General features: G+C 44.7%; 2 non-coding genes across 2 annotated transcripts; both read left to right on the top strand.

The window, feature by feature from the left end:
* Positions 1-1,391: 1,391 nt before the first annotated feature.
* Positions 1,392-1,464, top strand: Trnak-cuu (transfer RNA lysine (anticodon CUU)). The gene has a single exon. It is a non-coding gene; the product is annotated as a tRNA-Lys (tRNA).
* Positions 1,465-3,392: 1,928 nt separating this feature from the next.
* On the top strand, positions 3,393-3,465 carry Trnak-uuu (transfer RNA lysine (anticodon UUU)). Its single transcript has one exon. It is a non-coding gene; the product is annotated as a tRNA-Lys (tRNA).
* The last annotated feature ends 22,874 nt before the right edge of the window (positions 3,466-26,339 follow it).

Here is a 26,339-nt window from a genome sequence, read left to right as displayed (position 1 = left end):
CCAATTGAGAAGAAACATTTAGGCATAAACTATAGAAATATATGGAAGAACATTAGTTATCCGTTCCTTCGTTCCAGAGTTCGATCTGTTTGGCATGACGCTGTCAATAAGGTGATTCCCACTGGAGAGAAATTGCACAAAATCAAGCTGCGGCCCACCCCGTTTTGTGCCAAGTGTAACCTAGTGGAAACCCTGCCGCATCTCTTCCACTGCAGGGATCAAACACAGATATGGCAGTGGACACGAAAGAAACTCGCTGCCATTAATAGGACGTCGGATACTTCCATTCAACTTCAAGACGCGCTCCGACCGGACTGGCAGCTTTATCCTCAATCTAAGAATAATAGTTATGTCTGGCTCATGGGCCAGTTCGTCTATTACATGCTCGTCCATACAACGGCAACGCTACACGATTATCAGATGTACCTCATCGAAGAGTACTATGCGATTAGGAAATTGCGACAGTATAAAGACCAGTTCCAATATTTTCTCACTATTGCTTTAAGTGATGGAAGAATTTAAGTTTCTAAATCCATTGGGCGGAGTTTTTCTTTTTTTTCACTACTTTGTTATTATTGTTATTGTTTCCATGGATTGGTCTGCTCCGCACCGTCAGATGTGGGTGATTTGCATCATGGATCAATAGACGGTACAGAGTACATCGTGCACTCGGCCTCGAACATTTAATTGTATTTTGGTGTTCCTTTTCGTTTTGCAATGAAAGCACTTTACTTTTGGTTCCGCAGTGCGACACCCAGAAGAGGATACTCATTTGTTTACTTTCATTTCGCATTATCTTTCATCAAAGCTGCACAAAGATTTAGTAAGAACCAGAAGTTTTCTGCAGCTTCTATTATTCCTATCAAGAGGACTTATAATACGGGAAATGGTTGTTTGGCATGTCCCTGCTCTATGGTGCCCCCACGTTACCAGCGCGCATCTTCAAACGCATAGCATGCTCAAGGTTTTGAGAAGCAGGAATCCACAATCAACCATCTGGCAACAGAATTCACCATACTAATAAACGACATGGAAACTGGGAAAATTATTTGTACGCGAAGACCAACTTAGAGTATCTGCTGTGCTGGATTTCATAGTGTGCTGCGTGATCCTAAGACCAGACATGGATTTATTTTAACATTCTGTTTATATGTATAAAAACACTGGCGCACATGATGCCACTTTGAAAATTAATACAAAAATGAATAATACACAAATAGCCATAACATAAAATCACAAAACCATGCGAATGAGTGCGGGGTATGGCGGTGACATCGTGGCCAGGCCTAAGGATGCGACGCCTGCCCGCCTTGCCGCCGACTGCCTAGCGCTGAGATGCATAAAAAAAGAAAATAAACTATTAAAAAATTTTAAAAAAAATTTAAAAGGCAGCCCGGCTAGCTCAGTCGCTTGAGCATGATACTCTTAATCTCAGGGTCGTGGGTTCGAGCCCCACGCTGGGCGGAACGGAATTTTGTTCCGCTGCAGATGTAAATCACCGTTTTTCTGATTAACGTGATGTAATGGAAATAGCAACTTTAAACTTTGCCTAGGTCTCCGTCAGTCGCAAGGAAACTGTATTTGAAGGTGAAGGTGATTTTGTAGACTTGTGTGAAAGACATGTTCTGAAATGAAAGTGTTGTTGTTTGGAGAGCACATCGGTTACGCGTCACATGTGTAGCCAAGCAGTAATGGGTCGCCAAAGCTGCAAATATTAGTCGGTGATATGAAGTGTTATCAGCTGAAGACTGATGATCCAGACGACCGTAAGAACGAAGTACGCAAAAGAACAGCTACGCCGCGCCTATTTAGCTCAGTGGCAGAGTACTGGTCTAGTAAACAAGGGGTCGTGAGTTCGATCCTCACAGGAGGCCGACGAATTTTCGAAATCAGTTGCGCGTCGTGACCGTATAGCAAACAGTATGTGGGATGACGAACAATTAGCGACAGGCGTTTTATTAAGAATTACTTTCAGATGTGATTAAGGCGAATAGCGCAGATAAAGCAAAGCGGTACAGCATAAGGTGGGACGAGGCAGTCTGAATTATATCTTATAGATGTATATTTCACATATCTCAGAGCCTCTTGCGGCCGTCGTCGCCGCCGCTTCTGCAGAAGTAGCAAATGGCCATCGTAGCAAATGCGGCGAGAGACGCCCCGCCTTCGATTCCGAATGCACTAAGAGTGTGGTCTTGTTTCCCAGTTTATATTTGGTCGTTCTCGTAAGAGGTTGAAAGTAACGAATGGGTGGGAAAGAGCAAGGGGCAGCGGCTGTGTAGAACGAAAACACAATTCCTCAGGGGTGTGAGCGTTTCGAGATGAGTCGTATATAAGTTATACTAAGTCGTCAGTGACCGTGTGGCCTAATGGATAAGGCGTCGGACTTCGGATCCGAAAATTGCACTTTCGAATCCTGTCACGGTTGTGTTTTTCCAGTTCTGAAAAAGAAACATACCGTTTTAGTGTAGCAATTGTGCTGTACAAAAACCGTCTGAATGTTGCTGTTGACCATTTCCTGCTTGGAGATGCTCTTGAGCTTGAAACACACACAACAAGACCGATGTTAACTAGCGAAATGGTCTTGCCAGCACGGAGCTCAGCGTGTTCGGTCAGTGTTAGCTGCCTCTGTAATAAAAAAACAACTGAGTTAAGGGATCAACGACGAACTGAAACGGACGTCTTACGACGTCCGCCACTAGCAGATGAAACGAACAATATGAGATTTTTGCCGGCACGTTAGCTCAGAGTGTTCGGTCAGAGGGTTACGTACCGTGAACTGAATTGATCGATCATCAATGAACTTCATCGGATGTCTTACAACGCCCGCCCCGAGCAGATACAACAAAGAAAAGCGCACAAAATGAGATTAAAAAAAAAAAAAAAGGATAAGGCGTCGGACTTCGGATCCGAAGACTGCAGGTTTGAATTCTGTCACGGTCGTGTTTTTCCAGTTCTGAAAAAGAAACATACCGTTTTAATGTAGCAATTGAGCAGTACGAAACCGTCTGAATGTTGCTGTTGACCATTTCCTGCTTGGAGATGTTCTTCAGCTTGAAACACACACAACAAGACCGGTGTTAACTAGCGAAATGGTCGGCAGAGTGCCGTCGCCGCGAGTTTTGACTGGCACTTGTAGATCTAAGACAACGTCGGAAAGTAACTCGTTCGGCTTATGAGTCACATCCAGTATGTGTGTTAATTTTGACGCCACTAGCTCTGCAGGTTTTCATGCAATTCCTTTACCTCTCAGAAATGATTGTGAAATAAAAGTGAAGTACGTGACGAGTGTGACGTTAGGAACACATTAGGCAGCATGGAGAGATTCTGTATTGGACCACCCAACCCAAACGAGTACTGTGTGACGTGGTACCCGGCATGTGTTCACAGAGGCAGCCCGGCTAGCTCAGTCGCTAGAGCATGAGACTTTTAATCTCAGGGGCGTGGGTTCGAGCCCCACGCTGGGCGGAACGGAATTTTGTTCCGCTGCAGATGTAAATTACCATTTTTCTGATTAACGTGATTTAATGGAAATTGCAACTTTAAACTTTGCCTAGGTCTCCGTCAGTCGCAAGGAAACTGTATTTGAAGGTGAAGGTGATTTTGTAGACATGTTTGAAAGACATGTTCTGAAATGCAAGTGGTGTTGGTCGGAGATCACAGCGGTTACGTGTCAGATGTGTAGCCAAGCAGTAATGGGTATTCATAGCTGCAAATATTAGTCGGTAATATGAAGTGTTGTCAGCTGAAGACTGATTATCCAGACGACCGTAAGGACGAAGTACGCAAAAGTACCGCTAGGCCGCGCATCTTTAGCTCAGTGGATTAATTTTCCCTTTTCCTTTCACTTCTTTGTCGTTTTTCTGTTACCACAAGGCAATGGAGCCGCGATAATTTTCAGTTATAATCTCCTTCATATACATGATTGTATATTAAAAAAAAGTGGCAGAGCACTGGTGTGGTAAACCAGGGGTCGTGAGTTCAACCCTCAGAGGAAGGGAAAAAAAAGATAAAAAGAAAAAAAAGTGGCTAGGATACCTGGCTCTCACCCAGGAAGCCCGGGTTCGATTCCCGGTACCGGAAATGCTCGTTAAAGAAAATGGATAAGGCATCGGTCTCCTAAACTGGGGATTGTGGGTTCGAGTCCCACCAGAGGTACACGTTTTACTCACTGGGGCAAAATCACTCTCACCACATCAAAAAAAAAAAAAAAAGAAGTTGCAGAGCACTGGTCTAGTAAACCAGGGGTCATGAGTTCGATTCTCACAGGAGGCAGACGAATTTTGGATATCAGTTGTGCGTCGTGGCCGTATAGCAAACAGTAATTGGGATGACGAACAATTAGCGACACTCGTTTTATTAAGAATTACTCTCAGATGTGATTAAGGCGAATGGCGCAGATAAAGCATTTGTCAAAGCGGTACAGCATAATGTGGGACGAGACAGTAGATGTATTTTTCATATATCTCAGAGTCTCTCTCGGTCGTCGTCGTCGCCGCCGCTTCTGCAGAAGTAGCAAATGGCCATCGTAGCAAATGCGGCGAGAGACGCCCTGTCTTCGATTGCGAATGCACAAAGTGTGTGGTTTTGTTTCCCAGTCTATATTTGGTCGGTCTCGTAAGAGGTTGAATGTGACGAAAGGGTGGGAAATAGCAAGGGGCAGCGTCTGTATAGAACGAAAACACAATTCCTCTGGGGTGTGAGCGTTTCGAGGTGAGTCGTATATAAGTTATACTTGGTCGTCAGTGACCGTGTGGCCTAATGGTCAGTCTGCTTTCCGCAGCGCTGCGGCGAGGACGTCTTGTTTACGTCCCGTCCGCGTGGTCGCGAGTGCTCGTAGCTGTTTACTACTGCGTTGTCACTACCGACGCACCATGGCACATTCATACAGACAAACCACCATCAAGATCAGTTTTCAACCCGATCATGCACGACCGCGAGCTTTTGAAGTGGAACGTTTCTTACGTGACGACGTTAAAATTGACCCGCGAGACATAATTGGTATCCATCTCTCTATCACGAGCAGTGTTGTCTACGTCAAGCTAGTAAATGACGAGGTGTGCAACAGCATCGTCAGCGCACATGCGAACGGTCTTAAATTCAAACATTCTGATGGCCATATTGGGGCGGTCTCTATCGATCACGCGGGGCTTGGCCTACGTACGATACGCGTCTTCGAACTCCCTTTTGAAGTACCACCGGACGTAGTCGGCGCAGCTTTCCAGCCCTACGGCGGAGTGATCAGCCATATGGCAGAAAAATGGACCACCTTTACAACGTACCCCGTTAAGAACGGGGTACGAAAGATTAAAATTGAATTGACCAAACATGTTCCGTCCTATCTTGTCATCGGCGGATGTAGGGCGATCATTATGTATGACGGTCAGCCACGCACTTGCTCTGGTTGTGGCCAAGTAGGGCACGTCCGTTCGGATTGTCCCCGACGACGGCTTACTCAAATCCCGACATGTGAATCTATGACTCCTTCTACGGTGACGACCCTTCCTCTCAATTACGCCGAAGTTACACGGGCAGCAACCTTTACCGATACTGACGAAATTAGTCCGATAGCCGCCCCCGACGGCGTGAACATAATGGCTTCTACAGTACAGGATCCGGTCTGTACAACGGCACCCCCACCTGATGATAATCGCCGACCGACCTTGCAAGAAGGCATGGATGCCAGGATGGACATTGACCCACGGGTTGTGCCGACAGCGGCTTTTCTTCCAGACACCGGAGCAGCTGAAGAAATTTACCCACATTCAGATACTGAAGCACACGACCGTAAACAGCGTTCCCCGCGACAACACAAGAGACGGCGGCGTGCTCCATCGGACGAGTGTTTGCAGCGATCGTCTGACATGGACAGTGGAAATTCCGACGACGGTACCGGCGGTACAGAGTCCGCTGTAACTTCAAACTCAACAGATCGCCGTGGTGACGGCTTCAGCCCCTCCGACCCCACAGAACAGCAGGATAACAAGCAGGCAGCCGCTGCCGATTCCCAGCCAGAAGAGCCGATGGAGTCAGCGCCGAGTGCCGCAGCAGCCACTAACAGCCACCAACAGCCGATGGTATTTCATGGCGACTGGGCAGACGACTGTGAGGCACACTCCTTGCCCATCGTGTCGGACGACACGGGGGGAAATTTATCCCACCAGTGCTGACCCTTTCCCGCCATCAGTTAGAGTGACGAGACAGCCTTACAGGGGTACTGATGGCCAACACGGATGCTGTGGATACACCTCAAACTTATCGCATTGCAACTATAAACATCAACACTATACGGACGCGCGCTAAGTTATCCTTGCTTCAGGATATGTTGAACTCTGCTTCCATCGACATAGCCCTCCTCCAGGAAGTGTACGTCAACGACTTCCCAGGCATGTACGGTTACGATGCTTGCGTCTCTCCAGCTTCCCCAACATGCAGCGGTGTCGCTGTACTTCTTCGGGAAGGGATAGTGGCGGACGATATGATGTTTCTGCCTGGGGCAAGAGGAATGGCACTCACAGTACTGGGTGTCCGCCTTATCAATATCTACGCACCTTCCGGGACGGACAAACGTCGCGAACGTTCACGATTCTTTGCGGAAGACGTCGCCCCGCTCTTCCAAGGCCCCCACGATCGTCTGTTGTTTGGAGGTGACTACAATTGCGTACTGGCGCCCAGAGACCAACTACCACGTCATAATCCGTGCCCGGAACTCGAGACGCTAATTCGAGACCTGCAGATGGTGGACACTTGGGAACGTCTTCACGGCCACCGACCGGGATTCACGCACTTCACGAGTCACTCTTCCAGTCGTATCGACAGGATTTATGTCTTACTCTCTCTGGAACACAGGATGTGGAACTGTGGCCTGCAGCATTCTCGGACCACTCAGCTTACATTTGTACCATCACCCTGCAGCGGCAACAAATGTGGAGAAGCCGCAGCCCGTGGAAATTAAAAATCGCTCACCTGTCGTACCCGGATTGCCGCCAAGCCGTTGAGGATACGTGGCATTCGTGTGAAAATCGCCTCCGTGCGTATCCCACAACGATCCGCTGGTGGTTGGACTGCGCCAAACCGGCACTGAGGCGAACGTTGATAACCTACGGTCGCGACCATGCTACTTGGCGAAGACATACACTCGACTTTTACTTCCGGGTCTTGCGCACCTGCGATGCTATGGCGCCGTCTCCGGAACGACAAACGGCGGTCCACCGTGCCAAGGCTCAGATCCTCGCTCATATGCGACGCCACCTAGAGGGGGTAGTCAATCCGCTCGAGGACGCAGGATCGGATACCTAGCGAACGCCCGTCAATGTTCCACGTCCTTCGTGAACGTAAACGACGCCAACAGGCGATGATACGCTTCATCGATACGGAGGACGGTCATCGCCTCACCACGCAACAAGACATAAACACAGCGTTCTACGATCATTATGCCCAGCTCTATTCCGCTCAGAACCGTGATCCAACAGCACTGGAGGACGTCTCTCAGACGATTTACGGCACCATCACCCCGGTAATAAAAGCGGCCTTGATGGAAGAAATTACAGAAGAAGAAGTGACCAACGCCATTAGAAAAGGAGCTGTCAACAAGTCTCCGGGTCCTGATGGCCTCCCCTTGGAATTTTACCGGACTTTTCAATATTTATTAGCCTCCCGATGGACGGACATCTGTCGCGAACTACTATCCCCGGACGTGCCGCTCCCTGCGGCCCTTGTGGAAGGGATGATTATTCCTATTCACAAACCGTCTGGTGGCTGACGACAGCAGGACTACCGCCCGTTGACGCTATTGAACTGCGACTTTAAGATCTTTTCTCGACTGTTGGCTGCGCGGATACGCCAGACCCTACGCAATGTTATCTCACCCGATCAGACGTCATTGGGAGGCGACAATAATATTCAAACGGCACTCAGCGAATATCGTGACTTGATCTCACTGGCGACGGCATGTCGTCTGAAGGGTGCACTGGCGGCCATCGATTTTAGTCAAGCTTTCGACCGAGTGGACCACAACTATTTGGAAGCGGTCCTCCAACATATGCGGTACCCACAGCCATTCGTCACTGTCGTCATGCGACTACTCCGTGGCGCGACGTCCAAGGTGATCGTCAACGGCCGACCTTCGCAGCCCCTCACAATTTCTCGATCGATACGCCAAGGCTGCCCTCTGTCCACTTTACTTTACGCTGTGGCCATGGAACCTCTCCTCTGCGGCCTGCGCCAACGACTAACGGGTATGAAGTTACGAGGCCACACTTTCCGATGTAAAGCGTACACTGACGACCTGCTGATTGTCATCCGCAACGGTGACGACACCGCTAGCGCACTAACTTGGATAGCGAAATATGGCATGGCCACTGGTAGTCGTATCAACGTCGCAAAATCTGTGGCGATGAACATCGGGGTCGGATTGTCTGAGAACAGTGTCACCCCCTTAGAGCTCAGTGATAGTTTGAAATGTCTCGGCATTGATTTTACGGACGATATACGACGGACTGCTGCTCACAACTTTCGATGGCTTTTACGAAATGTTCGGACTGGAATTGCCAACAACCGCCTACGAGCCCTGGATTTCGTCCAACGGTCTCAGTATGTCAACACACATTTAGCGTCACACATTCCGCACTGCGCCCAGATATTACCTATACCGGTGATGTTAGCTCGCCGTATACTTGCGGCTTTTGGGTCCTTCGTGAGTTCTAGAATGCTTTTCAAGATCAAATGTGAGACTCTCACCCTTCCCCCGGATCGGGGAGGGCTTGGCCATTATCACGTTTATGACAGAGCGGTTGCCCTATTTATGAGCACATTAGTCAAACTATGGCACCGCCGTCCGGACAGTCTGACCAGTTTGTCAATAGAAGAACTAGCACCGCCCTCCCTGTTGCCGCCTGTGCCGATACACCACGTCCCCTCTTCGCTCTTCTACATCGGTGTCTTTTACCTCGAACTCAGTTACGTTCGACTTGCCTTACCAGCGACTCAACTGGCGTCGGCAAAGACGGTTTGTAGGGTCCTGCAACGTGGACGACCCGACAACGTAGTGGAGAGGAAGCACCCGAACGTCAACTGGAGGGTAGTGTGGAGGACGATTCACCACGTAACACTAGACACTGACGTCACGGCGATGTGGTATATCACTGTCAACGGTAAGCAGGTGACCAGATCAAGGCTACATGCGATCCACATGGTAGACTCACCCACGTGCACGAGCTGTGGCGTTCAAGACAACGATGAACACCGTCTTAGCTGTGGCGAGTCTACAGCAGTGTGGCACTTAGTGAGGCAAATGTCAGCATACTTCCTTCCGGTAACGCCAAATCATATCGCCCCTAAGACTACCTTATACCCGGATGAAACGTATTACCCACGGACTAAAACTAATGCAATGACGTGGCTTCGTGGACATGCAGTGCATTATTTGTTTCAAGACGGCACTAAGGACACTTTAGACTTTTGGAACTATTTGCAGGAACGACATTGCAAGATCCTCCGTAACCCAAAGTAGCGACAATATTTTTCCAATTTTTTGTGGAGTGCGTTCCACGACCCTCCACGTAGCTGGAACGTCACGGGTAAGAGAAGCTAAAATTACAATACGATAATAGAACACTACACGGTACAACGTGGGATCTACTTTCATCATTACGAGAAGTCATACCTGGATGATACAGCAGATGGAGAGTTTCGTTGTGAACCCTCACACTCTGTAGTAGTATTTGTCCCGTTTCCTCTTTTTGTCCCCGGTGCGAAAAGGTCTTCGCAGTTTTAGTTATCCCATCCGGTGCAAGATGTAGCACTGGTTAATGGTGGTATGGATTCCACCCTTCAGTTTTGTTTCATGGTTTCCTTAGCCCCGCACTTTGCTCTCTTTATTTATGCCTTTTTCTACAACTATTAGCATGGTTTTAGTTACGTGCGTCCCCAAATCGACACAAGGAGTGCACTTACTAGTTTTCTGTTCATCACTGTTAAAAAAAAATTAAAAATAAATAAATGAATAAATAAAAAAAATTACAATAATACACCAACTGTATCCTTTGTACCACATCACATCCCCAGGATGGGAGGAGAAGGCATCGTGGACAGGCCTTGGGTCGCGACCCCTGCCCACCTTGCCTCCGCCAGCCCCCTCCCTGCTCCATCAAAATAAATAAATAAATAAATAAATAAATATAAATAAATAAAAAAATATAATGGATAAGGCGTCGGACTTGAAGGTTCGAATCCTGTCACGGTCGTGTTTTTCCAGTTCTGAAAAAGAAACATACCGTTTTAGTGTAGCAATTGAGCAGTACGAAACCGTCTGAATATAGCTGTTGACCATTTCCTGCTTGGAGATGCTCTTGGGCTCGAAACACACACAACAAGACCGGTGTTAACTGGCGAAATGGTCGGCAGAGTGCCGTCGCCGCGTGTTTTGACTGGCACTTGCACATCTAAGACAACGTCGGGGAATAATTCGTTCAGCTTATGAGTCACATCAAGTATATGTGTTAATTTTGACGCCACAAGCTCTGCAGGTTTTCATGCAATTCCATAACCTCTCAGAAATGATTGTGAAATAAAAGTGAAGTACGTGAAGAGTGTGACGTTAGGAAAACATTAGGCAGCATGGAGAGATTCTGTATGGGACCACCCAATGCAAACGAGTACTGTGTGACGTGCTACCCGGCACGTATTCACCGAGGCTAAGAGAATGTGGGTTTGGTGATATATTCATATACATACGGCCTGGGAAATCAATGACAAAAAATCAATGTTCCTTTACAATCAATGTGACTGGTGACGGGTATGAAGGCGGCATTCAGTCCAGGCCTAGAACTATCCGTCCTTGAACCCCTTGCCGCCATCTGCCTGCCCCGCTCGATATATGTATAAAGAAAATGTTGGTTTGCTGATACGTTCATATACATATGGTCTTGGAAATCAATAAAGAAAATTCAATGTACCTTTACAATCAATGTGAGTGGTGACAGGTATGAGAGCAGCAATGGAACCAGGCCTAGGACTATCTGCCCCTGAAATCCTTGCTGCCATCTGTCTGGCACACTCGATATATGTAAAACGAGAATGTTGTTTGGTGATATGTTCATGTACATATGGTCTGGGAAATAAATAAGGAAAATTCAATGTTCCTTTACAATCAATGTGAGTGGTGACACGTATGAGGGCAGCACTGGAACCAGGCCTCGAACTATCTGCCCCTGAAATCCTTGCCGCCATCTGCCTGCCCCGCTCGATATATGTATAAAGAGATTGTTCGGTTGGTGATATGTTCATAAACATATGGTCTGTGAAATCAATAAAGAAAATTCAATGTTCCCTTACAATCAATGTGAGTGGTGACAGGTATGAGGGCAGCACTTGAACCAGGCCTAGAAATATCTGAACCAGAAATCCTTGCCGCCACCTGCCTGGCCAGCTCGATATATGTAGAAAGAGAGTGTTGGTTTGGTAATATGTTCATATACATATTATCTGGGAAATCAATAAAGAAAATGGAATGTTCCTTTGCAATCAATGTGTGTGGTGACGGGTATGAGGGCGGCACTCGCAAGAGCAGTAGAACTCTCTGCCCCTGAAAACGTTACCGCCATCTGCCTGGCCCGCTCGATATATGTATAAAGAGAATGTTGGTTTGGTGATATGTTCATATACATATGGTCTGGGAAATCAATAAAGAAAATTCAATGTTCCCTTACAATCAATGTGAGTGGTGACAGGTATGAGGGCAGCACTTGAACCAGGCCTAGAAATATCTGAACCAGAAATCCTTGCCGCCACCTGCCTGGCCAGCTCGATATATGTAGAAAGAGAGTGTTGGTTAGGTAATATGTTCATATACATATGATCTGGGAAATCAATAAAGAAAATGGAATGTTCCTTTGCAATCAATGTGTGTGGTGACTGGTATGAGGGCGGAACTCGCAAGAGCAGTAGAACTCTCTGCCCCTGAAATCCTTACCGCCATCTGCCTGGCCCGCTCGATATATGTATAAAGAGAATGTTGGTTTGGTGATATGTTCATATACATAGGGTTTGGGAAATCAATAAAGAAAATTCAATGTTCCTTTACAATCAATGTGAGTGGTGACGGGTATGAGGGTGGCACTCGCACCAGGCCTACAACTATATGCCCCTGAACTAGTTGCCACCATCTGCCTGGCCCGCTCGATATACGTGAAAATTGAATGTTGGTTTGGTGATATGTTCATATACATATGGTCTGGGAAATCAATAAAGAAAATTCAATGTTCCTTTACAATCAATGTGGGTGGTGACAGGTATGAGGGCAGCACTAGAACCAGGCCTAGAACTATCTACCCCTGAACTCCTTGCCGCCATCTGCCTGGCCCGCTCGATATGTGTATAAAGAGAATGTTGGTTTGGTGTTATGTTCATATATAAATGATCTGGAAAATCAATAAAAAAAATTCAATGTACCTTTACAATCAATGTGAGTGGTGACAGGTATGAGGGTAGCACAGGATCTAGGCCTAGAACTATCTGCCCCTTAAATCCATGCCACCATCTGCCTGGCCCTCTTGATTTATGTATAAAGAGAGTGTTGGTTTGGTGATATGTTCATATACATATGGTCTGGAAAATCAATAAAAAAAATTCAATGTACCTTTACAATCAATGTGAGTGGTGACAGGTATGAGGGTAGCACAGGATCTAGGCCTAGAACTATCTGCCCCTTAAATCCATGCCACCATCTGCCTGGCCCTCTTGATTTATGTATACAGAGAATGTTGGTTTGGTGATATGTTCATATACATATCGTTTGGGAAATCAATAAAGAAAATTCAATGGTCCTTTAATATCAATGTGAGTGGTGACAGGTATGAGGGCAGCACTTGAACCAGGCCTAGAAATATCTGAACCAGAAATCCTTGACGCAACCTGCCTGGCCCGCACGATATATGTAGAAAGAGAGTATTGGTTTGGTGATATGTTCATATACATATGGTCTGGGAAACCAATAAAGAAAATACAATGTTCCTCTACAATCAAAGTGTGTGGTGACGGTTATGAAGGCGGCACTCGCAAGACGCATAGAACTATCTCCCCCTGATATTCTTGCCGCCATCTGCCTGGCCAACTCGATATATGTATAAAGAGAATGTTGGTTTGGTGATATGTTCATGTACATATGGTTTGGGAAATCAATAAAGAAAATTCAATGTTCCTTTACAATCAAAGTGAGTGGTGACGGGTATGAGGGTGGCACTCGCACCAGGCCTAGAACTATATGCCACTGAAATCCTTGCCACCATCTGCCTGAACCGCTTGATATATGTAAAAAGAGAGTGTTGGTTTGGCGATATGTTCATATACATATGGTCTGGGAAATCAATAAAGAAAATTCAATGTTCCATTTCAATCATTGTGAATGGTGATGGGTATGAGGGCGGCACTGGATCCAGGACTAGCACTATCTGCCCCTTAACTCCGTGCCGCCATCTGCCTTGCCCTCACGATATATGTAAAACGAGAATGTTGGTTTGGTGATATGTTCCTATACATATGGTCTGGGAAATCAAAATAAGAAAGTTCAATGGTTTGTTGATATGTTCATATACATATGTTATGGGAAATCAATACAGAAAATTCAATGTTCCTTTACAATCAATGCGAGTGGTGACGTGTATGATGGTGGCATTGAGACCAGGTCTAGCACTATCTGCCCCTGAACCCATTGCCGCCATCTGCCCGGCATGCCCGGTATATGTATAAAGAAAATGTTCGTCTGGTGATATGTTCGTAAACATAGCGTTTGGGAAATCAATATAGAAAACTCAATGTTCGTTTACATTTAATGTGGGTGTTGACGTGTGTGATGTTGGCACTGGGACCAGGTGTAGTACTATCTGCACCTGATTTTCTTGCCGCCATCTGCCTGGCCCCCTCGATATATGTATAAAAAAAATGTTGGTTTGGTGATATGTTCATATACATATGTTAGGGGAAATCAATAAAGAAAATTCAATGTTCCTTTACAATCAATGTGAGAGGTGATGGGTATGAGGGCAGCACTGGGACCAGGCCTAGCTCTATCTTCCACTGAGCCCCTTGCCGCCATCTGCCTGGCCTGCTCGATATATGTATAAAGAAAATGTTGGTTTAGTGATACCTTCATATACAGATGGTCTGGGAAATCAATAAAGAAAATTCAACGTCCCTTTACAATCAACGTGAGTGGTGACGGGTATGAGGTCAGCTCTGGAACCAGGCCTAGAACTATCTGCCCCTGAAATACTTGCCGCCATCTGCCTGGGCCCCTCGATATATGTAAAAATAGAATGTTGGTTTGGTTATATGTTCATATACATATGGTCTGCTAAACAATAAAGTAAATTCAATGTTCCTTACAGTCAGTGTGAGTGGTGACGGGTATGAGGGCGGCACTCGCAAGAGGTGTAGAACTATATGCCCCTGATATCCTTGTCGCCAGCTGCCTGGCCCGCTCGAAACATGTATAAAGAAAATGTTGGTTTGGTGATATGTTAATATACATATGGCCTGGGAAATCAATATAAAAAATTCAATGTTCCTTTACAATCAATGGGAGTGGTGACGGGTATTAGGGAGGCACTCAGACCAGGCCTAGAATTATCTGCTCCCGAACTCCTTGCCGCCATCTGCCTGGACTGCTCGATAAATGTAAAAGGAGAATGTTGGTTTGCTGGTATGTTCATGTACATATGCTGTGGATAATTAATAAAGAAAATTCAACGTTCCTTTGCAATCAATCTGAGTGAAGACGAATACGAGGGTAGCACTCTGACCAGGCCTAGAGCTATCTGCCCCAGAACTCCTCGCCGCCATCTCCCTGCTCGATAAATGTAAAAGGAGAATGTTGGTTTGCTGGTATGTTCATGTACATATGCTGTGGGGAATTAATAAAGAAAATTCAACGTTCCTTTGCAATCAATCTGAGTGAAGACGAATACGAGGGTAGCACTCTGACCAGGCCTAGAGCTATCTGCCCCAGAACTCCTCGCCGCCATCTCCCTGGCTTCCTCGATAAAGAGAATTTTGGGTTGGTGGTATGTTCTTATACATATTATCAGGGAAATCAATAAAGAAAATTGAATGTTCCTTTACAATCAATGTGAGAGGTGACAGGTATCAGGGCGACACTTGTACCAGGCCTAGAACTACCCACCTCTTAATTCCTTGCCGCCATCGGTCTGGCCCGCTGGATACATGTAAAAAGAGAATGTTGGTTTGATGATATGTTCATATACATATGGTCTGGGAAATCAATAAAGTAAATTCAATGTTCCTTTATAATCAATTGAGTGGTGACGGGTATGAGGGCGGCACTCGGAACAGAGATAGAACTATCTGACCGTGAACACCTTGCTGCTATCTGCATAGCCCGCTCAACTTATGTATAAGGAAAATGTTGGTTTGGTGATAGGTTCATATACGTATGGTCTTTGAAATCAATAAAAAAAATGAAGTGTTCTTTTACAATCAATGTGGGTGGTGACGGTTTAAGAGCGTGGCACTCGGACCAGGCCTAGAAATATCTGCCCCTGAACTCCTTGCCGCCATCTGCCTTTCCCCCTTGATATATCTATAAAGAAAATGTTGGTTTTGTTATCTGTTCATATACATATGGTCTATGAAATCAATAAAGAAAATTGAATGTTCCTTTACAATCAATGTGAGTGGTGACAGGTATGAGGGCGACACTCGGACCAGGCCTAGAACAACCCACCTCTTAATTCCTTGCCGCCATCAGCCTGGCCTGCTCGATATATGTATAAAGAATACGTTGGTTTGGTGATGTATTCATATACATATGGTCTGGGAGATCAATAAAGAAAATTCAATGTTCCTTTACAATTAATGTGAGTGGTGACGCATATGATGGTGGCACTCGGACCATGCCTAGAACCATCAGCCCTGAACTATTCGCCGCCATCTGCCTGGCATGCCCGATATATGGGTAAGGAAAATTTTGGTTTGTTCCTTTACAATCAATGTGAGTGGAGACAGTAATGAGGGCGACACTCCGAACATTCCCAAAATTATCTGCCCCTTAAATCCTTCGTGCCATTTGCCCGGCCCGCTCGATATATGTATAAAGAGAATGTTGGTATGGTTATATGTTCATATACATATGATCTGGGAAATCAATAAAGAAAATTCAATGTACCTTTACAATCAAAGTGGATGGTGAAGGTAATAAGGCGACACATGGACCATTCCCATAATTATCTGCCACTGAACTCCTTCCTGCCATTTGACTGGCCCACTCGATATATGTATAAAGAGAATGTTGGTTTGGTTATATGTTCATATACATATGATCTGGGAAATATAAGGAAAATTGAATGTTGTTTTACAATCAATGTGGGTGTTGACAGTTATGAGGGCAGCACAAGGGCCAGGCCTAGAAATATGTGCTCCTGAACTCCTTGCTGCCATTTGTCTGGCCCGCTCAATATATGTTTAAAGAATATGTTGGTTTTGTGGTATGTTCATATACATATGGTCTGGGAGATCAATAAAGAAAATTCAATGTTCCTTTACAATTAATGAGCGTGGTGACGTGTATGATGGTGGCACTGGGACCAGGTCTAGCACTTTCTGCCCCTGAACTACTAGCCGCCATCTGCCTGGATGCCCGATGTAAGTATAAAGAAAATGTTCATTTGGTGATATTTTCATATACATAAGGTCTTGGTAATCAATATAGAAAATTCAATGTTCCTTCACAATCAATGTGAGTGGTGACAGGTATGAGGGCGGCACTAGGACCAGTTCTAGAACTATGTGCCCCTGAACTCCTTGCTGCCATCTGTCTGGCCCGCTCGATATATGTATAAAGAAAATGTTGGTTTAGTGATATGTTCACATACATATGGTCTGGGAAATCAATAAGAAAAATTCAATGTTTCTTTATAATCAATTTGAGTGCTGTGGGGTACGAGGGCGACACTCGTACCAGGCCTGGAACTATCTGCCTCTGAACTACTAGCCGCCATCCGCATGGCCCGCCCAATATATATATATAAAGAAAACATTGGTTTGGTTATTTGTTCATATACATATGGTGTGGGAAGTCAATAAAGAAACTTCAATGTTCCTTTACAATCAATGTGAGTGGTGAGGGGTATGATGGCGGCAATCGGACCATTCCTAGAACTATCTGCCGCTGAAATCCTTGCTGCCATCTAACTTGCCCGCTCGATTTATGTATAAAGAGACTGTTCATTTGGTCATATGTTCATATACCAATTGTCTCTGAAATCATTAAAAAAACTCAATGTTCCTTTACAATCAATGTGAGTGGTGATGGTAATGAGGGCGGCACTTTGACGAGGACCAGACCAATCTGCCCCTGAATTCATTGCCAACATCTGCCTGGCCAACTTGATATACCTATAAATTAAATGTTAATTTGGTGATATGTTCATATAAATATGGTCTGGCAAATCAATAAAAAAAATTCAATGTTTCTTTACCATTAATTTGAGTGGTGTGTGGTAGGGGGGCGACACTCTTACCAGGCCTGGAACTTTCTGCCGCTGAACTCGTAGCCGCTATCTGCTTGGCCATCTCGATATATGTATAAAGAAAATGTTGGTTTGATGATATGTTCATATACAGATGGTCTGGGAAATCAATAAGGAAACTCTATGTTCCTTTACAGTCAATGTGAGTGGTGAGGTGTATGAGGGCGGCATTCGGATCAGGCCTAGAACTATCTGCCCCTTAAGCCTGTGCCCACATCTGCCTGGCCTGCTCGGTATAAGTATAAAAAAAAATGTATATTTGGTGATATTTTCATATACATTTAGTCTAGGAAATCAATAACGAAAATTGAATGTTCCTTTACAATCAGTGTGAGTAGTGACGGATATGAGGGCGGCACTCGGACCAGGCCTAGAACTATCTGCCCCTGAACTCCTTGGCGCCATCTGCCTGGCCTGTTCGATATATGTATAAAGAAAATTTTGTGTTGGTGATATGTTCATATACATATGGTGTAGGAGATCAACTTAGAATTTTCAATGTTCCTTTACAATTAATGTGTGTGGTGATGGGTATGAGGGAGACACGCGGACCAGGGCGATATCAATAAAAAAATTTGAATGTTCCTTTACAATCTATGTGGATGATGTCGGTAATGAGGGCAACTCTCGGACGAGGCCCAGAACTATCTCCCCCTGAACTCCTTGCCGCCATCTGCCTGGCCCGCTCGATACATATATAAAGAGAATGTTGGTTTGTTGATATGTTCATATACATATGTTATGGGAAATCAATACAGAAAATTCAATGTTCCTTTACAATCAATGCGAGTGGTGACGTGTATGATGGTGGCATTGAGACCAGGTCTAGCACTATCTGCCCCTGAACCCATTGCCGCCATCTGCCTGGCCTGCCCGGTATATGTATAAAGAAAATGTTCGTCTGGTGATATGTTCGTAAACATAGCGTTTGGGAAATCAATATAGAAAATTCAATGTTCGTTTACATTTAATGTGGGTGTTGACGTGTGTGATGTTGGCACTGGGACAAGGTGTAGTACTATCTGCACCTGATTTTCTTGCCGCCATCTGCCTGGCCCCCTCGATATATGTATAAAAAAAATGTTGGTTTGGTGAAATGTTCATATACATATGTTAGGGGAAATCAATAAAGAAAATTCAATGTTCCTTTACAATCAATGTGAGAGGTGACGGGTATGAGGGCGGCACTGGGACCAGGCCTAGCTCTATCTTCCACTGAGCCCCTTGCCGCCATCTGCCTGGCCTGCTCGATATATGTATAAAGAAAATGTTGGTTTAGTGATACCTTCATATACAGATGGTCTGGGAAATCAATAAAGAAAATTCAACGTCCCTTTACAATCAACGTGAGTGGTGACGGGTATGAGGTCAGCTCTGGAACCAGGCCTAGAACTATCTGCCCCTGAAATACTTGCCGCCATCTGCCTGGGCCCCTCGATATATGTAAAAATAGAATGTTGGTTTGGTTATATGTTCATATACATATGGTCTGCTGAACAATAAAATAAATTCAATGTTCCTTACAGTCAGTGTGAGTGGTGACGGGTATGAGGGCGGCACTCGCAAGAGGTGTAGAACTATATGCCCCTGATATCCTTGTCGCCAGCTGCCTGGCCCGCTCGAAACATGTATAAAGAAAATGTTGTTTTGGTGATATGTTAATATACATATGGCCTGGGAAATCAATATAAAAAATTCAATGTTCCTTTACAATCAATGGGAGTGGTGACGGGTATTAGGGAGGCACTCAGACCAGGCCTAGAATTATCTGCTCCCGAACTCCTTGCCGCCATCTGCCTGGACTGCTCGATAAATGTAAAAGGAGAATGTTGGTTTGCTGGTATGTTCATGTACATATGCTGTGGGGAATTAATAAAGAAAATTCAACGTTCCTTTGCAATCAATCTGAGTGAAGACGAATACGAGGGTAGCACTCTGACCAGGCCTAGAGCTATCTGCCCCAGAACTCCTCGCCGCCATCTCTCTGGCTTCCTCGATAAAGAGAATTTTGGGTTGGTGGTATGTTCTTATACATATGGTCAGGGAAATCAATAAAGAAAATTGAATGTTCCTTTACAATAAATGTGAGAGGTGACAGGTATCAGGGCGACACTTGTACCAGGCCTAGTACTACCCACCTCTTAATTCCTTGCCGCCATCGGTCTGGCCCGCTGGATACATGTAAAAAGAGAATGTTGGTTTGATGATATGTTCATATACATATGGTCTGGGAAATCAATAAAGTAAATTCAATGTTCCTTTATAATCAATGTGAGTGGTGACGGGTATGAGGGCGGCACTCGGAACAGAGATAGAACTATCTGACCGTGAACACCTTGCCGCTATCTGCATAGCCCGCTCAACTTATGTATAAGGAAAATGTTGGTTTGGTGATAGGTTCATATACGTATGGTCTTTGAAATCAATAAAAAAAAATGAAGTGTTCTTTTACAATCAATGTGGGTGGTGACAGGTTTGAGGGCGACACTCGGACCAGGCCTAGAACAACCCACCTCTTAATTCCTTGCCGCCATCGGCCTGGCCTGCTCGATATATGTATAAAGAATATGTTGGTTTGGTGATGTATTCATATACATATGGTCTCGGAGATCAATAAATAAAATTCAATGTTCCTTTACAATTAATGTGAGTGGTGACGCGTATGATGGTGGCACTCGGACCAGGCCTAGAACCATCTGCCCCTGAACTATTTGCCGCCATCTGCCTGGCATGCCCGATATATGGGTAAGGAAAATTTTGGTTTGTTCCTTTACAATCAATGTGAGTGGAGACAGTAATGAGGGCGACACTCCGAACTTTCCCAAGATTATCTGCCCTTTAAATCCTTCCTGCCATTTGCCTGGCCCGATTGATATATGTATAAAGAGAATGTTGGTATGGTTAAATGTTCATATACATATGATCTGGGAAATCAATAAAGAAAATTCAATGTACCTTTACAATCAAAGTGGATGGTGAAGGTAATAAGGTGACACATGGACCATTCCCATAATTATCTGCCCCTGAACTCCTTCCTGCCATTTGCCTGGCCCGCTCGATATATGTATAAAGAGACTGTTGGTTTGGTTATATGTTCAAATACACATGATCTGGGAAATATAAGGAAAATTGAATGTTGTTTTACAATCAATGTGGGTGTTGACAGGTATGAGGGCAGCACAAGGGCCAGGCCTAGAAATATGTGCCCCAGAACTCCTTGCTGCCATTTGTCTGGACCGCTCAATATATGTTTAAAGAATATGTTGGTTTTGTGGTATGTTCATATACATATTGTCTGGAGATCAATAAAGAAAATTCAATGTTCCTTTACAATTAATGAGCGTGGTGACGTGTATGATGGTGGCACTGGGACCAGGTCTAGCACTTTCTGCCCCTGAACTACTTCCCACCATCTGCCTGGCATGCCCGATGTAAGTATAAAGAAAATGTTCATTTGGTGATATTTTCATATACATAAGGTCTTAGCAATCAATATAGAAAATTCAATGTTCCTTCACAATCAATGTGAGTGGTGACAGGTATGAGGGCGGCACTCGGACCAGTTCTAGAACTATGTGCCCCTGAACTCCTTGCTGCCATCTGTCTGGCCCGCTGGATATATGTATAAAGAAAATGTTTGTTTAGTGATATGTTCACATACATATGGTCTGGGAAATCAATAAGAAAAATTCAATGTTTCTTTACAATCAATTTGAGTGCTGTGGTGTATGAGGGTGACACTCGTACCAGGCCTGGAACTATCTGCCTCTGAACTACTAGCCGCCATCCGCATGGCCCGCCCGATATATGTATAAAGAAAATGTATATTTGGTGATATGTTCATATACATATAGTCTAGGAAATCAATAACGAAAATTGAATGTTCCTTTACAATCAGTGTGAGTAGTGACGGATATGAGGGTGGCACTCGGACCAGGCCTAGAACTATCTGCCCCTGAACTCCTTGGCGCCATCTGCCTGGCCTGTTCGATATATGTATAAAGAAAATTTTGTTTTGGTGATATGTTCATATACATATGGTGTGGGAGATCAACTTAGAATTTTCAATGTTCCTTTACAATTAATGTGTGTGGTGATGGGTATGAGGGAGACACGCGGACCAGGGCGATATCAACAAAAAAAATTGAATGTTCCTTTACAATCTATGTGGATGATGTCGGTAATGAGGGCAACTCTCGGACGAGGCCCAGAACCATCTGCCCCTGAACTCCTTGCCGCCATCTGCCTGGCCCGCTCGATACATATATAAAGAGAATGTTGGTTTGGTGATATGTTCATATACATATGTTATTGGAAATCAATACAGAAAATTCAATGTTCCTTTACAATCAATGCGAGTGGTGACGTGTATGATGGTGGCATTGGGACCAGGTCTAGCACAATCTGCCCCTGAACCCATTGCCGCCATCTGCCCGGCATGCCCGGTATATGTATAAAGAAAATGTTCGTTTGGTGTAATGTTCATACACATAGGGTTTGGGAAATCAATATAGAAATTTCAATGTTCGTTTACATTTAATGTGAGTGTTGACGTGTATGATGTTGGCACTGGGACCAGGTGTAGCACTATCTGCACCTGATTTCCTTGCCGCCATCTGCCTGGCCCCCTCGATATATGTATTAAAAAAATGTTCGTTTGGTGATATGTTCATATACATATGTTAGGGGAAATCAATAAAGAAAATTCAATGTTCCTTTACAATCAATGTTGTGGTGGCGGGTATGAGGGCGGCACTTTGACCAGGCCTAGCTCTATCTTCCACTGAGCCCCTTGCCACCATTTGCCTGGCCTGCTCGATATATGTATAAACTAAATGTTGGTTTAGTGATATGTTCATATACAGATGGTCTGGTAAATCAATAAAGAAAATTCAACGTCACTTTACAATCAACGTGAGTGGTGACGGGTATGAGGGGGCACTCGGACCAGGCCATAACTATCTGCCACTGAACTCCTTGCTACAATCTGCCTGGCCCGCTCGACATTTGTATAAAGAGAATGTTGGTTTGGTGATATGTTCATTAAGATATGGTCTGGGAAATCGATAAAGAAACCTCAATGTTCCTTTACAATCAATGTGAGTGGTGACAGTAATGAGGGCGACTCACGGTCCAGGCTCGGAACTATCTGCCCCTGAACTCCTTACCGCCATCGGACTGGCCCGCTTGATATATATATAAAGAGAATGTTAGTTTGGTGATATGTTCTTATACCTTTGGTCTGTGAAATCAATAAAGAAAATTCAATGTTCCTTTACAATCAATGTGAGTGGTTAATGTAATGAGGGCGACGCTCGGACCATTCCCAAAATTACTTGCACCTGAACTCGTTCCCGCTATTTGCCTGGCCCGTTCGATATATGTATAAAATGGTGTGGGAAATCATTAAAGAAAATTCAATGTTCCGTTACAATCAATGTGAGAGGTGACGGGTATGAGGGCAGCACTGGGACCAGGCCTAGCTCTATCTTCCACTGAGCCCCTTGCCGCCATCTGCCTGGCCCACTCGATATATGCATAAAAAAAATGTTGGTTTGGTGATATGTTCATATACATTTGGTCTGGGATATCAATAAAGCAAATTCAATGTTCCGTTACAATAAATGTGAGTGGTAATGTGTATGAGGGCGGCACTCGGACCAGGCTTAGAACTATCTGCCCCTGAACTCCTTGCTGCCATCTGTCTGGCCCACTCGATATATATTTAAAGAATATGTTGGTTTGGTGGTATGTTCATATACATATGGTCTTAAAAATCAATATAGAATATTCAATGTAACTTTACAATCCATGTGAGTGATGACGGGTATGTGGGCTGCATTGAGAGCGTGCCTTGCACTATCTGCCCCTGAACTCCCTCCCGCCATCTGCCTGGTCCACTCTATGTATGTATAGCGAGAATTTTGGTATGGTGATATATATTTATATACATATGGCCTGGGATATCAAAAAAAAATTCAATGTTGCTTTATAAACAATGTGAGTGGTGACATGTATGAGGGTGGCACTTGGACCAGGTCTAGAACTATCTTCCCCTGAACTCCTTGCCGTCATCTGACTGCCCCTCTCGATATATGTATTAATAGAATGTTGGTTCGGTGATATATTCATATACATATTGTCTAGGAAATCAAAAAAGAAAATTCAATGTTCCTTTACAATAAATGTGAGTGGTTACGGTAATGAGGGCGACACTCAGACCAGGCCCAGAACTATCTTTTTCTGAAACACTTGCCGCCATCTGCCTGCCCCTCTCGATATATGTATAAAGAGAATGTTGGTTTGGTGATATGTTCATATACATATGGTCTGGAAATCAATAAAGAAAATTCAATGTTCCTTTACAATTAATGTGAGCGGTGGTGGGTATGAGGGCGGCACTAGCACCAGGCCAAGCACTATCTGCCCCTGAGTGCCTTGCCACCATATGCCTGGCCCGTTCGATATATGTATAAAGAAATTTTGGTTTGGTGATATGTTCATATATATATATATATATATGGTGCGGGAAATCAATAAAGAAAATTCAATGTTCCTTTACAATTTAAGGGTGAGTGGTGATGGGTATGAGGGTGACACTGTGAACAGGCCTAGAACTATCTGACCCTGAGCCCCTTGCCGTCATCTGCCTGTTCCGTTCGAAATATGTATAAAGAAAATTTTGGTTTGGTGATATGTTTATATACACATGTTGTCGGAAATACACTGAATACTGCACGGTACATCCAAACCGTCATCCAACCCATTGTTCTACCATTCCTAGTCCGGCAAGGGAACTTGCTGTTCCAACAGGACAATGCACGTTCACATGTATCCCGTGCCACCCAACATGCTCTAGAAGGTGTAAGTCAACTACCCTGGCCAGCAAGATCTCCGGATCTGTCCCCCATTGAGCATGTTTGGGACTGGATAAAGCGTTGTTTCACGTGGAATGCACGTCCAGCACGAACGCTGATCCAACTGAGGCGCCAGGTGGAAATGGCATGGCAAGCCGTTCCACAGGACTACATCCAGCATCTCTACAATCGTCTCCATGGGAGAATGGCAGCCTGCATTGCTGCGAAAGGTGGATATACACTGTACTAGTGCCGACATTGTGCATGCTCTGTTGCCTGTGTCTATGTGCCTGTGTTTCTGTCAGAGTGATCATGTGATGTATCTGCCCCAGGAATGTGTCAGTAAAGTTTCCCCTTCCTGGGACAATGTATTCACGGTGTTCTTATTTCAACTTCCAGGAGTGTAAATAAAGAAAATTCAATGTTCCTTTACAATCAATGTGAGTGGTGACAGGTATGAGGGTGGCACTGGAACAGGACTAGAACTATCTGCCCCTTAAGTCCTTGCCGCCATCTGCCTGGCCCACTCGATATATGTAAAAAGAGTGGTGATGGGTATGAGGGAAGCACTGGGACCAGGCATAGCTCTATCCTCCACTGTGCCCCTTGCCGCCATCTGCCTGGCCTGCTCGATATATGTGTAAAGAAAATGTTGGTTTAGTGATATGTTCATATACATATGGCCTGGAAAAATCAATAAAAAAAACTGAATGTTCTTTTACAATCAATGTGGGTGTTGACAGGTATGAGGGCAGCACAAGGGCCATGCCTAGAAATATCTGCCCCTGAACTCCTTGCTGCCATCTGTCTGGCCCGCTCGATATATGTTTAAAGAATATGTTGGTTTGGTGGTATGTTCATATACATATGGTATGGGAGATCAATGAAGAAAATTCGAAGTTCCTTTACAATTAATGTGCGTGGTGTCATGTATGATGTTGGCACTGCGACCAGGTCTAGCACTATCTTCCCCTGAACTCCTTGCCGCCATTAGCCATGCCCACCCGATATAAGTATAAAGAAAATGTTGGTTTGGTGATATGTTCATATACATATGGTCTGGGAAATATATAAAGAAAATTCAATGTTCCTTTACAATTCATGTGAGTGGTGACGGTAATGAGGGCGAGACTCGGACCAGGCCCAGAACTATTTGCCCTTGAACTGCTTCCCGCCATTTGCCTGGCCCGCTCGATGTATGTAGTAAGAAAATGTTGGTTGGGTGATATGTTCGTATACATATAGTCTGGGAAATCAATAAAGAAAATTGAATGTTCCTTCACAATTATGTGAGTGGTGACGTATATGAGATTGGCACTCGGACTAGGCCTAGCACTATCTGCCCCTGAACTCCTTACTGCCATCTGCCTGGCCCACTTGATATATGTATAAAGAGAATGTTGGTTTGGTGATATGCTCATATACATATGGTCTGGGAAATCAATAAAGAAAATTCAATGTTCCTATACAATCAATGAGAGTGGTGACGGTAATGTTGGCAACACTCGGACCATGCCCAGAACTATTTACCCCTGAACTCCTCGCCGCCATCTGCCTGTCCCACTCGACATATGTATAAAGAGAATGTTGGTTTGGTGATATGTTCATATACATATGGCCTGGGAAATCAATAAAAAAATCCCATGTTCCTTTACAATCAATGTGAGTGGTGACGGGTATGATGGAGGCACTCGGAATAGGCTTAGAACTATCTGCCCTGAAATCCTTGCCGCCATCTGCCTGGCCTGCCAGATATATGTATAAAGAAAATGTTGGTTTGGTTATATGTTCATATACACATGGTGCGGGAAATCAATAAAGAAAAATCAATGATCCTTTTTACAATTAATGTGAGTGGTGAAGGGTATGAGGGCGACACTCGGACAAGGCCTAGACTATCTACTCCTGAACTCCTTGCCGCCATCTGCCTGGCCTGTTCAAT

The sequence above is a fragment of the Schistocerca gregaria genome, unplaced genomic scaffold (genome assembly GCF_023897955.1).
Source record: "Schistocerca gregaria isolate iqSchGreg1 unplaced genomic scaffold, iqSchGreg1.2 ptg000073l, whole genome shotgun sequence".
NCBI classification, from domain to species: Eukaryota; Metazoa; Arthropoda; class Insecta; order Orthoptera; family Acrididae; genus Schistocerca; species Schistocerca gregaria.
This window is presented reverse-complemented; position numbering and strand designations above follow the sequence as displayed.